The following is a 13,955-nucleotide window of genomic DNA, read 5'->3' as shown; positions in this document are numbered from 1 at the left end:
AATATCACATTTACATAAGTTTTCAGACCCTTTACTCAGTACTTTGTTGAAGCACCTTTGGCAGCGATTACAGCCTTAAGTCTTCTTTTGTATGATGCTACAAGCTTGGCACACCTGTATTTGGGGAGTTTCTCCCATTCTTCTCTGCAGATCCTCTCAAGCTCTATCAGGTTGGATGGGGAGCCTGGCTGCACAGCTATTCTCAGGTCTTTCCAGAGATGTTTGATCGGGTTCATGTACGGCTCTGGCTGGGCCACTCATGTACATTCAGAGACTTTTACTGAGAAGTGGCTTCCGTCTGACGATAAAGGCCTGATTGGTGGAGTGCTGCAGAGATCATTGTCCTTCTGGAAGGCTCTCCCATATCCACAGAGGAACTCTGGAGCTCTACAATGTAGAAAATTGAAAATTATAAGGAAAACTTTTGACCGGTAGTCTGAGTTACGTAAAATACTCAAATATGTAATAACTTTCAAATATCAAATAACTTTGATAAATAGCTTCATTATAGGCAAAAAAATATATAGTTTTTATTCAAATCAATTATAGCAGTAGCAATCTTACCTGTGGTCCTCCTTCTCATCTTTGTGTTCTCCCTCTAAAACTGAACAGGACATCAGTAGGCTTTGTCCGCGCGCACAGATATAGCATTTTCTTTATAAATAAAAAAGTATTTTCGGAAGAAGCCTTTGACTCGCCTCCTGAAGTGTCACCAGTACACAGCACAGCCATTGGTTAGACAAAAGGGTTTAGATGAGCAGGGCAGGTCAGAGCTTATGATTAGGATAGCCTTTCCATTGCAGTTTTATATACATCATCCCAGCAGCGCAAAAACTCCGGAAGGATGTATATTTTCTTAAAAATATAACTTTTCCCTGTGTATTTCCAAGCATGCTCTTCATATAGCCTAGGCTTATAGCTTATAGTAAAGCTATGGATAATTTGATTGAGAACACTCTAGGTGCACTTGATATTGCACAACCAGCAGAGAATTAATTATGAGGGGCAGCATCGGGCAGACACCTTGATATAATTAGCAGCTAATTCTTAAACACTGAGCGATATGACATCTAATCGATTACAAATTACATGACCCTTCCCTGGACTAAATTTAAAAAAATACTAAATCCTCCCCAATTGAAATTGAAAAAGCATGACCCTCTCCCATTTTCCTCCAGGTAAAAATTGTGTACTTTTCAACCTCTCCCGAATTGTCTTCCCTTTAGCCTGTGTTACCTACTTCTGAAAGCACCTCTTTGGTCAAATCTACATTCAACCCCTCTGTTACACAACCAAACAACCCGACCCTCCTTAAGTTAAAGTTTCCTGCTTGGTAAATTACCATGGCCTTCCTCTTCACTTTAATTGCTCAAAATGCTAATTTGACTGTGGAAGCAATCCCCTGAAATGCATTGGGGATTTCCACAAGTCTGAAGTCGAAAAATAACAAGCAAAAAAGCTTTTAAATTCCAATTGCCACTAGACATCTGGATGGCCTTGCCCTGAATGCATTTTCATAATTAATACAAGTCTGGAAGGTGCCTTTTTTGATTGAAAGGTCCTTATGCATTCCCCTGGCTAAATATGCAATAGAAAATGTAAACTTGGCATGCAAAGAAGATGACATTTGAAACAGAGCATGCAATATTCATTTAAATTCAAAGTAAGGGCCTAACACAATTTCTCTGCAAAGCCTCTAGCAGAATGTGAAGGACCAAATGCCCTTTGGAAGTGCTTTTGTTTTTGGTATGCTCATAGCTCTTCAACCCCAACACGAGGTTGTCTCCTCTCCTCAGAGTATTTACTCGTGCCTCATCTGGCAGTCCTGCTTTCTCCAAAAAATAATAATGACCTCTAAAATGACATAGATTTTACCACCTGGTTGATGTATACCTAGATGGTTCAAACCATCTTCATCCACCTTCATATCATACCCCATAATATCACAGATTTTGAGAAAATGACTTTGCAAAGCGTCCATTCAACGGTAGGGAGTAGAGGGTCGAAGTCATTTGAATTTGAATTGCTACATCTCAGATATACTGTATCTTTGACCTTTCAAGAGAAGACGCTGATATGGAAACATTGGGGCGCATTGTGTTAAAAACAAAGCCATGGCAGGGTCGTGTTTCGGAGAATGCATGGCTCTCAACTTTCACCTGTCCCGAGTCCGTAGAGGAGTTGCAGCAATGGGACAAGACCGTAACTGGGTTAAAGAGCGACTGTTCCTAAAAAGCAACTAATTCCTTTGAAACAGTCTAATATGAGTCAGAAACATTTATTATATTGTCAACATTGATTACAACGTGTAAATAGGATAATTTTGGTCATAAAGTCAGTCTTGTCTAAAACAGAGTTTGGAACCTCAGTGCGTCACAACAAGTAAATGAAGGTTGGGTTTGGATTTCAATAATGTCAACAAATCATGCCATCTTTGGCCAAGCTCCACGAGCAAATCACCCCTCCGCCCACTTCGCTTCCCTTCATTGAATGAGGCTCTGTTTATTCATCGCCCCCAACACGTTCAAAGAACGTCCCCAAGTCCGCACCAGTAACGCTAGCTTGGTGTGAGTATAACCAGACATACCGGAATGTAATGACCTCTCTGGTATAACTTAACTAACTGATGTTAGATGACTTTATTGCTGGTTGTGTAGGTAGCTATCTTCAATAAAGCGAGGCAGGCTAATGTTAGCTAGCGAGGAGGGCTAGGGTTATAGTTAGGCATTAGTTTAGTAGTGTATTAAGGTTAGGGTTAGGTTTAAATTCACATTTTAAGAAGAGAAATTGTAGAAATAGGCAGAGTTTATGACTTTGTGTCTGTGGTAACTAGTGACAACCTAGAATTAGCTTGACCCGAGTTACTGCCCTGATGACACAGACGCCTTCATCAATAGCGTTAATGTATGTTATGTGAAAAGTTGTACAAAACATAGTAGGTTAATTTCCTAACCAAGCAGATACAAGTAATAAAGTCATTTTGGTTGTGAAGTGAATTTTTTAAAAGCTTCATCCTAAATACAATATACCACTTGGCTGTATTTTGTGTCACCCTGTAACAGGCCCTCCCACTCAACAGAAATTCATAAGATGAGGAAGTACATTGATGAGGATTGCATGCTGCAGTTGGTCAAAATATGTCTTGTTTGTAGCCGAACACGCAACATAGAGAAAAAGCAAGAAGGGGACCCTCAGCATCACGCAGACAGGGACTCGTTGTGAGCATTCATATATTCCTATAATGGAACATGGAGGACACTTGAATCAGGTTGGTGACATTTGACCTGGCCAAATGTCAAAACTGTTTCAAGCTTTGTCACAAATTCACCTTCATAACCTGTCCTGATGGAACCAGCCTGGTGGCTAAGTTTCCCATTCTATTTCACTTCACAGACATGTATCATGATATCTGAAGTGAAATAGAAAGGTGAATGCAGTGATCAGGTTGGTTCCACCATGCTAATCATAACCACCATTGACGATGTAATCAGTGCTCTGTGTCTGTGTTTATGTGTGACCGAATAGTATCTTTGATGAGGGGCCAGGAGCTGATCTATGCTGCCATGCCCATAAATGGGGAGCTGGCAAAGACCTTACCTCCAGCCTCACCTCTTGCCTGCTCACCAATTGTTGTTGATGGCGAGACCAGAATTAGGTAGGTTTAGTCTGACCTGTTCAAACTTCAACATAGTATATGTTTGTTTGTCAGATATCATCTATCCTAACTTCCATTGGTAATAGAACAGTGACTGTGTATGTGTTCAAAGATGCATCTATGGAGCCAGCACTTGGACACTTGCAAGATGATGTGATGGAGTCCAGACTGACAGACTGGCTTTATACTGATGTTTATACTGATGTCTCTAAATGGAGAGAGACCCGGCACTCGGAAGAAACATTTTACTAGACACAACTTTTACTTGTATTTCCTTTTTTTTATTGAATTGAATTGTATCAGTCAATATGGGGAGGAAGTAAACATGTGTATTCTGCACCAGGATCAGGGATCTCCTGTCGTATACTGGACACCACACAGGAAAGTATGACCACTCCGACATGTTTCCCAAGGTAGCCCCATTACCACCAGATAAAATACCAATAGGCACAGTATCTGTTTCGGAAGGTGCACATTGTTATAATAGCAGAAAACTGCTTATATGGTATTATGTAAAGTGTTATTTATTCTACATGGACCTGTTACTACATTTACGTTTACATTTTAGTCATTTAGCAGACACTCTTATCCAGAGCGCCTTAAAATAGTGAGTACAGACATTTCCCCCATGGGTTTTAAACCAACAACCATGCTCTACCAACTGAGCTGCACAGGACCAATTGAAAGTTATCAAAACACTCAGCTTAGAATATCTACATAAATTCAGCAATTACATACATTCTTCTCATATTAATCTGGAGGTTACTGACCTATTCAAAGCTTTCCCAGCATCTTACCATACATCTTCCTTTAGTTATTGAACTTGTTTGCTGTGATAGAGTGGGAGGAAACAGCCATGGGCAAGGTTCTGACAGATGGGTGTGTCTTGGTGTTGGCAAGGACACACTCAAGAAACACCCACATCAAACCACACCCCCAAGCCAACTCACATTTGGCTGCTGTCATGGCCACCAGCATTTCTCGAGGAGCAAGCCAAAAAACGAGGCCAAATCCCCTTTAAAGGTCTATGTGACACTATGCAAACACAGCGAAAGCAGCTGAGGCTATTAGGAAAAGGGCATTTGGTGCTACCACTGCCTCTGTTTTCTAGGAAAGGGTGGAAATATGGTTCCAGTGGCTGCAGTCACTGACTGGTGTGACAGAGAGGCAGAGCAGGTTGATGGAGACTGGGCCTGTCCATTTAGACGCCATCTGCTCCACTGAACAGTGCTGCTGGCAGGTTCATCTGTTAGAGGGGGAGCTCAAGACCAGACAGGAAGGTTTCAATCCCTCTGCTCTGTAAAGGCCTTATTGAACCACTTAATGTACACTTCAGAGATCTGATCAGTGGCGGTCAGTGCCATTTAAGATGAGGGAGGGCATTTTTTTTCATGAGCATGGCCTTATTTCTCATTACAGCATATCAGATGACTCTCATTCATATTCCATTCACCCAGTTCAATGTAACAGCGTTAGGTTTAGGCTACCACTTTATACTCAAATTTTCCCTATACCCATCATGAACTAGCTACAATCTCTAGCCTATGAATGAAAGTTTAGAATGTAGGTGCACACATGTCAAGAGACAAATTTGAGGTGACAGACAGTGACACATGGACAGACAATGACATTCAATACCGCCTTGCACACTCTTTCCTGCATCTATGTGATATAGGGTGTAGTCATTAGTCCAACAGTTGCAAAAGAGAGTTTCTATTGGACAAATTCAGGTATGTTTATCCCCGTTTTGTTCTGTTTGCTTCCGTTTTAGAAACGTTTTTCAACAGATTCGGTGGAATGACTACACCCCTGATCACGCGTAAACATAGTTCACTTTCATGGCAGCCACGTCCTATGCGCTCTCCTTCTCTCACCTCTTCCCTTCAATTGTGGACTTCAATGCACAACACATCAGCTGTATGTGACCAGGCGAAAAAACATTTCCAAGCCAAACCGTTACACACAGCTTAAATAATTGTCACCATGACAATCTCTCTCTCTCTCTATTTCTCTAGTGCTTCTACTTCATTTTGGAAGAAATTTATTTGTTCAAAACTGTTAAAAAACGATAGTCTTTCTCTCTCTTTGAGTCAACTACTCACCACGTTTACACACTACAGTGCTAGCTAGCTGTAGCTTATGCCTTCAGTACTAGATTCATTCTCAGATCCTTTGATTGGGTGGACAACATGTCAATTCATGCTGCAAGAGCACTGATAGGCTGGAGGACATCCTCCGGAAGTTGTCATAATTACTGTTTAAGTATATGGAAAGGGGTGAGAACCATGAGCCTCCTAGGTTTTCTATTGAAGTCAATGTACCCAGAGAGAGGAGGACGGAAGCTAGCTGTCCTCCGGCTACACCATAGTGCTACCCTACAGAGTGCTGTTGAGGTTACTGTAGACCTTCTTTGCAAAATATTGTTTTAATAAATTATCTGCTGACGTGATTATATTTAGTGTAGTTTTATCTAAAAAGCATACATTTTTTATGTTTTACAATTAAACATTTTTTGAAATTCACTGAGGATGGTCCTAACCTTCCTCCTCTGAGGAGCCTGGACTGGATCTGATTGCCCAAACTGAATGATTCTGTGTTGAGAATAAACTGTGTCTGTGTGGGCTTTGGTGGTCTTCTGCTCATTGGGTGTTCAGACTTCTCTTACCCTGTGGTTAACGGCTCTGCTGGATGCAGGTGGACATGCTTTATGTGTGCAGGAACTTGATGGGGCAGGGGAAATAAAACAGTTCAGTGTGTTTACTCATCACATTCAAAACAGGAAAACGTGCAACATGTTGCACACAGTGTTCATTTTGGGAAGTGATTCCACTGTAAAATCGGGAAACATTTATTTCTCCTTATTCCTCCTGCAGAAACCTTTGAGTGGTAATAATGTGTTTCTTTCCGCTTAGCTGTGCCGGACGAGTGACAGGAAGACTGCAGGCCATAATTATCCTGTTTGTTCAGAGGGCCAACACATTTCATTATTTAAATCTCTTTGGGTAGGGAAAGCACTGAGAGGCGAATCTTCTCCCATTTTCTTGTCATGTTGTGTTCGTGAGCGTTAATGCTATGCTGTGTAATTAGTTGGTGGTTTGTTTGCTCTTTATTCAGCAATAATGAGAGATTGAAGGGTTCCCCATGAGAGAGGTAAGTGGTATCATGGACTAAAACATGCAACATAGTACAGATTGCCTAATGTAGGCATGGAGATGGGTGAAGGATGAACAAAATACCACAGGGTTATTGTGGAATCAAACCTTGCACACACACATAATGGACAGGCTCTTTATAATGGAGCCCACACTCTCTCCACTCTCTCTCTATGGTGCACAGTAAAATTGCAAGAGTTATTTAACACTATTTGGGGGATTTATATGGTTCCACCCCCATTTTGTGTTAAAACTATTTACACTAAATATCCAACTCAGAAAGTTGCTTAAATTTAACTCCAGTTTGACTATTTTCAGTGTAATTTTTTTAGCAACGCCCTTGCCATTTTACACTTTTCTGTGTACATTTCTCTTTTAGTTTACTTCCTTTGTGTTATAAGGGTGTAATGTGGTGCGGCAGGTAGCCTAGTGGTTAGAGCGTTGGGCCAGTAACCGAAAGGTTGCTGGATGGCGGTAGGCCATAACTGTAAATAAGAATTTGTTCTTAACTGACTTGCCTTGTTCAATAAAATGTAAAGCCTTATTTGAATATTTCTTACTGTGTTACAATTTGGTAGTTTGCAAAGTGACATCCAATCTCTGTTGAAAGCAAACTTACACACACAGAACACCAGCACTTTTACATCTCTCACGGCATGCATTTCAAATGCCTGTCAGAGTAGAGAGAGAAACCTAAACAACATTAAGTGAATTCTACCTACACCATGTAAACTGGAACAACTATCTCAGTAACGGTTGCTATAAATCCAACTAATTACAGATTGTATTAGTTTAGAAAAGTATACGTTACTTATCTTTGTGTAGCATAAGATCAAAAACAATCAATGTGCATGCGAAAACAAAGATTTTGAAACAAACAATAAAAAAATCTACCTGCAACAGAGCATGCTGGGAAATATGGCAATGAGGTCCCTTTCATATCTGTTGATAACTCCATAGATTTAACTCCCTCTCTGTGGTTACTCCCCTAAGGTTGATGTTCATAAAAAAGCAAAAACAAAAGTTTTTTTTTGAAGGGTGATGTTTGTGTACCGGGGGAAATCGAAAAATTCCCCATAAAAATCTGTCAGTTTAAGCTACAGATATCAGTTGTTTTGCATTAGATGCGTCTCAATCCACCACATCCACCTATGTTGCACTTCCACATCTGTGGTGACAGATGACAGACCTAGAGTGGTATTTGTCAGATCATGACACATCCCGAAAATTGGTCTTCTCACAAAATTGTCTGTAGGGTCCGAACGGTTTGGCCTACAAACTATTACCCCTCTATGGAAAGATGAGATGCTTATGAACTCGATGGTATTCTCCGTTTTGCTCTACGACCCCCTCAAGCGTCTTGGGACACAGCAGATCTGCCAACTTCTGTCTGTAGAGTCCAAACAGTTTGGGCTACACACTAATATGTGTTTCTCTAGGATGCCCACAGGCCTCACAAGACTGGTCTGAAGTTCCACCGGTACCAGTTGAAAGAATTTATGGAATGGAAGTGTATACGGAAACTGTTTATTGTAAAAAAATATATTTGGGTAACAGGCTGATTGGTCGGCTATTTGAGCCAGGAAAGGGGGCTTTACTATTCTTAGGTAGGGGAATAACTTTTTCTTCCCTCCAGGCCTGAGGGCACACACTTTCTAGTAGGCTTAAATTGAAGATATGGCAAATAGGAGTGGCAATATTGTCCGCTATTATTCCCGGTAATTTCCATCCAAGTTGTCAGACCCCGGTGGCTTGTCATTGTTGACATGACAACTAATTTGTTTCACCTCTTCCACACTCACTTTACGGAATTCAAAATGACAATGCTCATCTTTCATAATTTGGTCAGGTATACTTAAATATGTAGTGTCAGCGTTTGTTGCTGGCATGTCATGCCAATGTTTGCTAATCTTGTCAATGAAAGCATTAAAGTAGTTGGCAATATCAGTGGGTTTTGTGATGAATAAGCCATCTGATTCAATGAATGATGGAGCGGAGTTTGCCTTTTTGCCCAAAATGTTATTTATGGTGCTCCAAAGCATTTTGCTATCATTCTTAGTAATTTATCTTTGTTTCATAGTGTAGTTTCTTCTTCTTTTAATTCAGTTTAGTCACATGATTTGTCAATTTGCAATACATTTTGCCAATCGGTTGTGCAGCCAGACTTATTTGCCAATTATTTTGCCTCATCCCTCTCAACCACACAATTTCTAAATTTCTCATCAATCCATTGGGATTTAACAGTTTTCATATACATTTTCTTAATGGGTGCATGCGCTGCCAACTTTATATGGCACAGCTGTAAAATGCTTGGTCCTTAAATGAAACTGGTATACTTTTTTATTCATCAACATTTTTTAAATATTTACAAAGAATACACTTTTTCTTTATTTTTTATTTTTTCCTCCTTTTTCTTCCAATTTCAGTTATGATCTTTTCTCTTCGCTGCAACTCTCCAATGGGCTCAGGAGAGGTGAAGGTCGAGTCAGATTATATATTTTTTAAATGTTTTCTTTAATATATTTTTTTAAATCAAACAATATATTTGAGTTTAACCATGATATTTGCTGTAGTATTTGTTCTGTCTTTTCTGGTGGCTGAAACTGAATTTGCAACCAACTTTCTATGGCTTGTTTTTTTTTTAAAGTGATATTTTGGAGATTATTTCATTTTCAAATAACTGAAAGTAAGAGGTTGTAATCTGAATAAAGGGGAAAAAGCCATTCTTGAACATTCGGTGAGACATTCTTACTAATCTGCTGGAGAACCAGTTCGGATTTAAGTATAACTTTTGCATGACTGAAGCCTTTTAGTGAGAGGTCTAATGCTTTAATATTTAATACTTTCTGCCCTCCAAATTCATATTCATTATATAAATAGGCCGGATTAATTTTATGTGGCTTGCTGTTCCAAATAAAATGGAATATTTTTTGCTCATATAATTTAAAAAAGAAGTCGCTAGGTGTAGACAAGGCCATAAGCAAATAGATAAACTGGGATATGACTAAAGAGTTAGTCAGGGTGATTTTTTCCACAAATAGACAGGTATTTTCTTTTCCACGGTAGCAAGTTATTATCCATTTTTTCCAACTTTCTATAAAAATGTCTTTCTTTTGGGATATGAATATCGAGTATGTCCACTTCCCTGTCAGACCATATTATTGGTACACTACACAGTTATGTAAAGGTTGCATTTTTTTGTGATCCAATATGTATTATACAAAGGGTGTTTCTAATCCTGAATGGTGATTGGTTAAAACCGCATTTCAGCCAGTGTCTATTCCACAAGTTACCACCAGCCAAATCTATGAAGTTAAAATGCCTATTTACTCTGTTCCATCTGACTGCGCAATCCACTTTTTCATCAGCCCAGCCAGGTCATTTATATACTTGATCTCCACTATAAAAAGCATCTAGACATTATCTCACATTTCGTTTAGACTAACATTTAGTTTTCAACAGGGGAGATTTGTATAAACCTTGCAGTCTGTCTCTACGACATTTGCAACATTGTTTCAATATTCAACTCCAGCTATCCCAAAGTAATGAACGTGTCGGGAGTCGGGAAGAGACAGACAGCCAGCATTCTTCAGCCAGTAGAAATCATGAATCAGCTGACATAATTTTTATGGATATATGCAAAGAAATGTCTATTGAAAAAAGGTAAAACGACACAAAGTACAGCAGTTTGTTTGCAGTCTTTCCAGCTTCAGTTTGAAGTGATTGTGTTAGCTGTGTTGTTGGCTAGCTACTTTGAACAACAGTGTTGTGACGAGAGAGCACATTTTCTGTGCCAGGCGATTTTGCGCCTCATTAGCTCATTGGTATGGATGTATCCAAATAAATGTTCCTAAAAAATAGCTTAAACAAATGCAAATGCAGCTACTGTTGTTATTCTGGCTGCACTGTTTGACGTGACGTGATGCTAGCTAGTAATGTAACATTTAGAACGAACGACTGGGTCGTGTCCATAGATACAGATCAAAAAGACTGAACGACTTAGTCGCGTCACTGGCAACCAAACTAATAGAATGAAAGTCCAGACGGCTTGGGTAGCAACTCTAGATTTGTGTCGAGACTATATTTTGTGGAAGGATGAAATAAAAATAACATTTTTAATGAAATTTAAATAATAATTTGAATATATTGGTAACCTGTTAAAAGTGATAATGCCCTTGAAGCCGGTGTTTGGAGGATATATTGGCATGGTTTACCTGGCCATCGACTTCATCTCGAGCCTAACAACATCTGTCACGCCCTGACCTTAGAGATCCTTTTTATGTCTCTATTTTGGTTTGGTCAGGACGTGAGTTGGGGTGGGTATTGTATGTTCTATGTTGTGTATTTCTTTGTGTTTGGCCGGGTGTGGTTCTCAATCAGAGGCAGCTGTCTATCGTTGTCTCTGATTGAGAACCATACTTTGGTAGCCCCTTTTTTCACCTGTCTTTGTGGGTATTTAACTTTGTTTGATGGCACATAGCCTTAAGCTTCACGGTTTGTTTTTGTATCGCTTATTGTTTTGTCGACGTCATTTCGAATAAAAGAGAAAATGTACGCTCACCACGCTGCACCTTGGTCCTCTCCTTTCAACAGCCGTGACAACAACCGTGCCAATATATACTCCAAACACGGGTTTCTTGGGCATGATCGCTTAAATATAGTACATCACTTTATTGTAATCCAGAGAGGTTAGAAAAAGTATCTAGATCAGCCTTTCTTAAAGTATGGGACGCTTTCCCTATTAATTAATTAAAATGAGAAACTTGGAGTAGATAACATAATGTGCCGTTGGAACACAGGAGTGATGATTGCTGATAATGGGCCTCTGTATGCCTATGAAGATATTCCATCAAAAATCTGCCGTTTCCAGCTACAATAGTCATTTACAGCAAAAGCAATGTCAACACCGTATTTCTGATCAATTTGATGTTTTGTAATGGACAAAAAAAATGCTTTTCTTTCAAAAACAAGGACATTTCTAAATGACCCCAAACGTTTGAACAGTAGTGTTTGTAACACTGATTTTAATGAAAAAAACTTAACATGAAACTTAGCATTTCATTGTTCTTTTTTAAATCTGTATTGCATTTGTTTTAGGCTTAACTTCTTGAGAATACAGGGGGTGCTGTTTTCGCATTAGCATAATTTTCTCTACAGATTAAACTGCCTCTTATTCAATTATTGCTCTTACTATATGCATATAATTAATACCATTGGATAGAAAACAATCTATAGTTTCTAAAACCGTTTCAATTTTGTCTCTGAGTGAAACAGAAGTCATTTGACAGCACTTTCCCTGACCAAGAAGAAGAATGCAAGATGTGTATGCTCGCTTCAACGCTCTGCCTATATATGGTCACGCCACCTATGACCCGAAACACACTTCATTCGTCTTCCTCTGGGTGTCAAGAGGACGTCAGAGGAGAATTTTTTTGTTTATCTTGTACTGACGTGAAATAAGACCTATTTCTTTGGCATGACCGACAACATCCGGTTCTCTGAATCGCGCGATTTGGAGGTGCGATTGTCTACTGTTTTGCTGCTGTTACGGATGAAAACTATCTCCGTCTCGAAGTTTGTTTGATACATGTGACCATATCATCGTAATGTATGTTTTTTCAATATAGTTTAATCAGATTATTTGAATTTTTTCGGGAGTTTTGCCGTGTTCCGTTCTGTGAGTTTTTTTACTTTGAACAGATCCGTGCCAGTCGACCAGTACATATGCTAAATGAAGAGGGAAAGTTGCCATTATGAATGGATTGAACGACTCATCAGGACTAAGGACACCTTGATCAACATTCTGATGAAAGATCAGCAATAGTAAGACCCAATTTACGATGTTATTTCATATATCTGTCGTGCATGTGAACTGGTCGTGGGCGCCCAGCTGGTTCTGGCTGGCGTGGCTATGCTAATTTAGCGCTACATTTTGTTTTCGCTATAAAACATTTAATAAATCAGAAATATTGTTTGGATTCACCAGATGTTGGGCTTTCAATATCTGTACGCTGTGTATTTTTTCTGAAATGTTTTAAGATAAGTAATTAGTTATATGACGTTGGTCTCTGTAATTGTTCTGGCTGCGTCGGCACTATTTCAGATTGCAGCTGCAATGTAGAACTGTGATTTATACCTGAAAAATGCACATTTTTCAAAAAAAAACTATGCTATACCATAAATATGTTATCAGACTGTCATCTTATGAAGTTGTTTCTTGGTTAGTGGCTATATATATTTTTATTTAGTCGAATTAGTGATAGCTACTGACGCAGGAAAAAACTGTTGGAGTAAAAAAATTGTGTCTTTTGCTAACGTGTTTAGCTAATAGATTTACATATTGTGTCTTCCCTGTAAAACATTTTAAAAATCTGAAATGGTGGCTTTATTCACAAGATCTGTATCTTTCATTAGGTGTCTTGGACTTGTGATTTAATGATATTTAGATGCTACTATTTAATTGTGACGCTATGCTAGCGATGCTAATCAGTGTGGGGGGGGGGGTGGGGGGGGTGCTCCCGGATCCGGGGTAGAGACTCGTTAGAGGTTAAGGGCAATGAAATGTACTAATATTTATGTATAGTTGCATGTTTTCATAAACTTGGGTCCCAGGAAAACACAGAATTTCTCATTTGGGTCCCAGGCTGAAAAGGTTAAAGAGGGTGTGAACGATACTGAATGGGCGTAGACAAAGAATAGCTCCAGTAGGTTAACCAACATTTTCAAGGGACATTTCCTGAAAAATGAGGTTATTAAGTTTATCAACTTTCAAAGCAGAATTACTTTCCTATTGTTCCTCAACTGTAGTTCATGATATATAATTTTCTAGCTCTGAGTCTCTACTTTTATCCAACGTAAAAAACACAATTTTACATTTTGATAGATTAGACCGAATCGAGCCGGTCGTGTACATTTAAATAAGTTTTCACACCTCTGAGTGTGTTAGAATCATGCTAGAATCACCTTTGGCAGCGATGACAGCTGTGTGTCTTTCTGGGTAAGTCTCTAAGAGCTTTGCACACCTGGATTGTACAATATTTTCCCAATATTTTCAAATAATTCTTCAACCTGTCTCAAATTGGTTATTGATAATTGCTAGACAACCATTTTCAAGTACTGCCTTCTTGGTAAGCAACTGCAGTGTAGAT

The sequence above is a fragment of the Salvelinus fontinalis genome, chromosome 13, assembly GCF_029448725.1.
Source record: "Salvelinus fontinalis isolate EN_2023a chromosome 13, ASM2944872v1, whole genome shotgun sequence".
NCBI classification, from domain to species: domain Eukaryota; kingdom Metazoa; phylum Chordata; class Actinopteri; order Salmoniformes; family Salmonidae; genus Salvelinus; species Salvelinus fontinalis.
Note: the sequence above shows the minus strand (reverse complement) of the source record.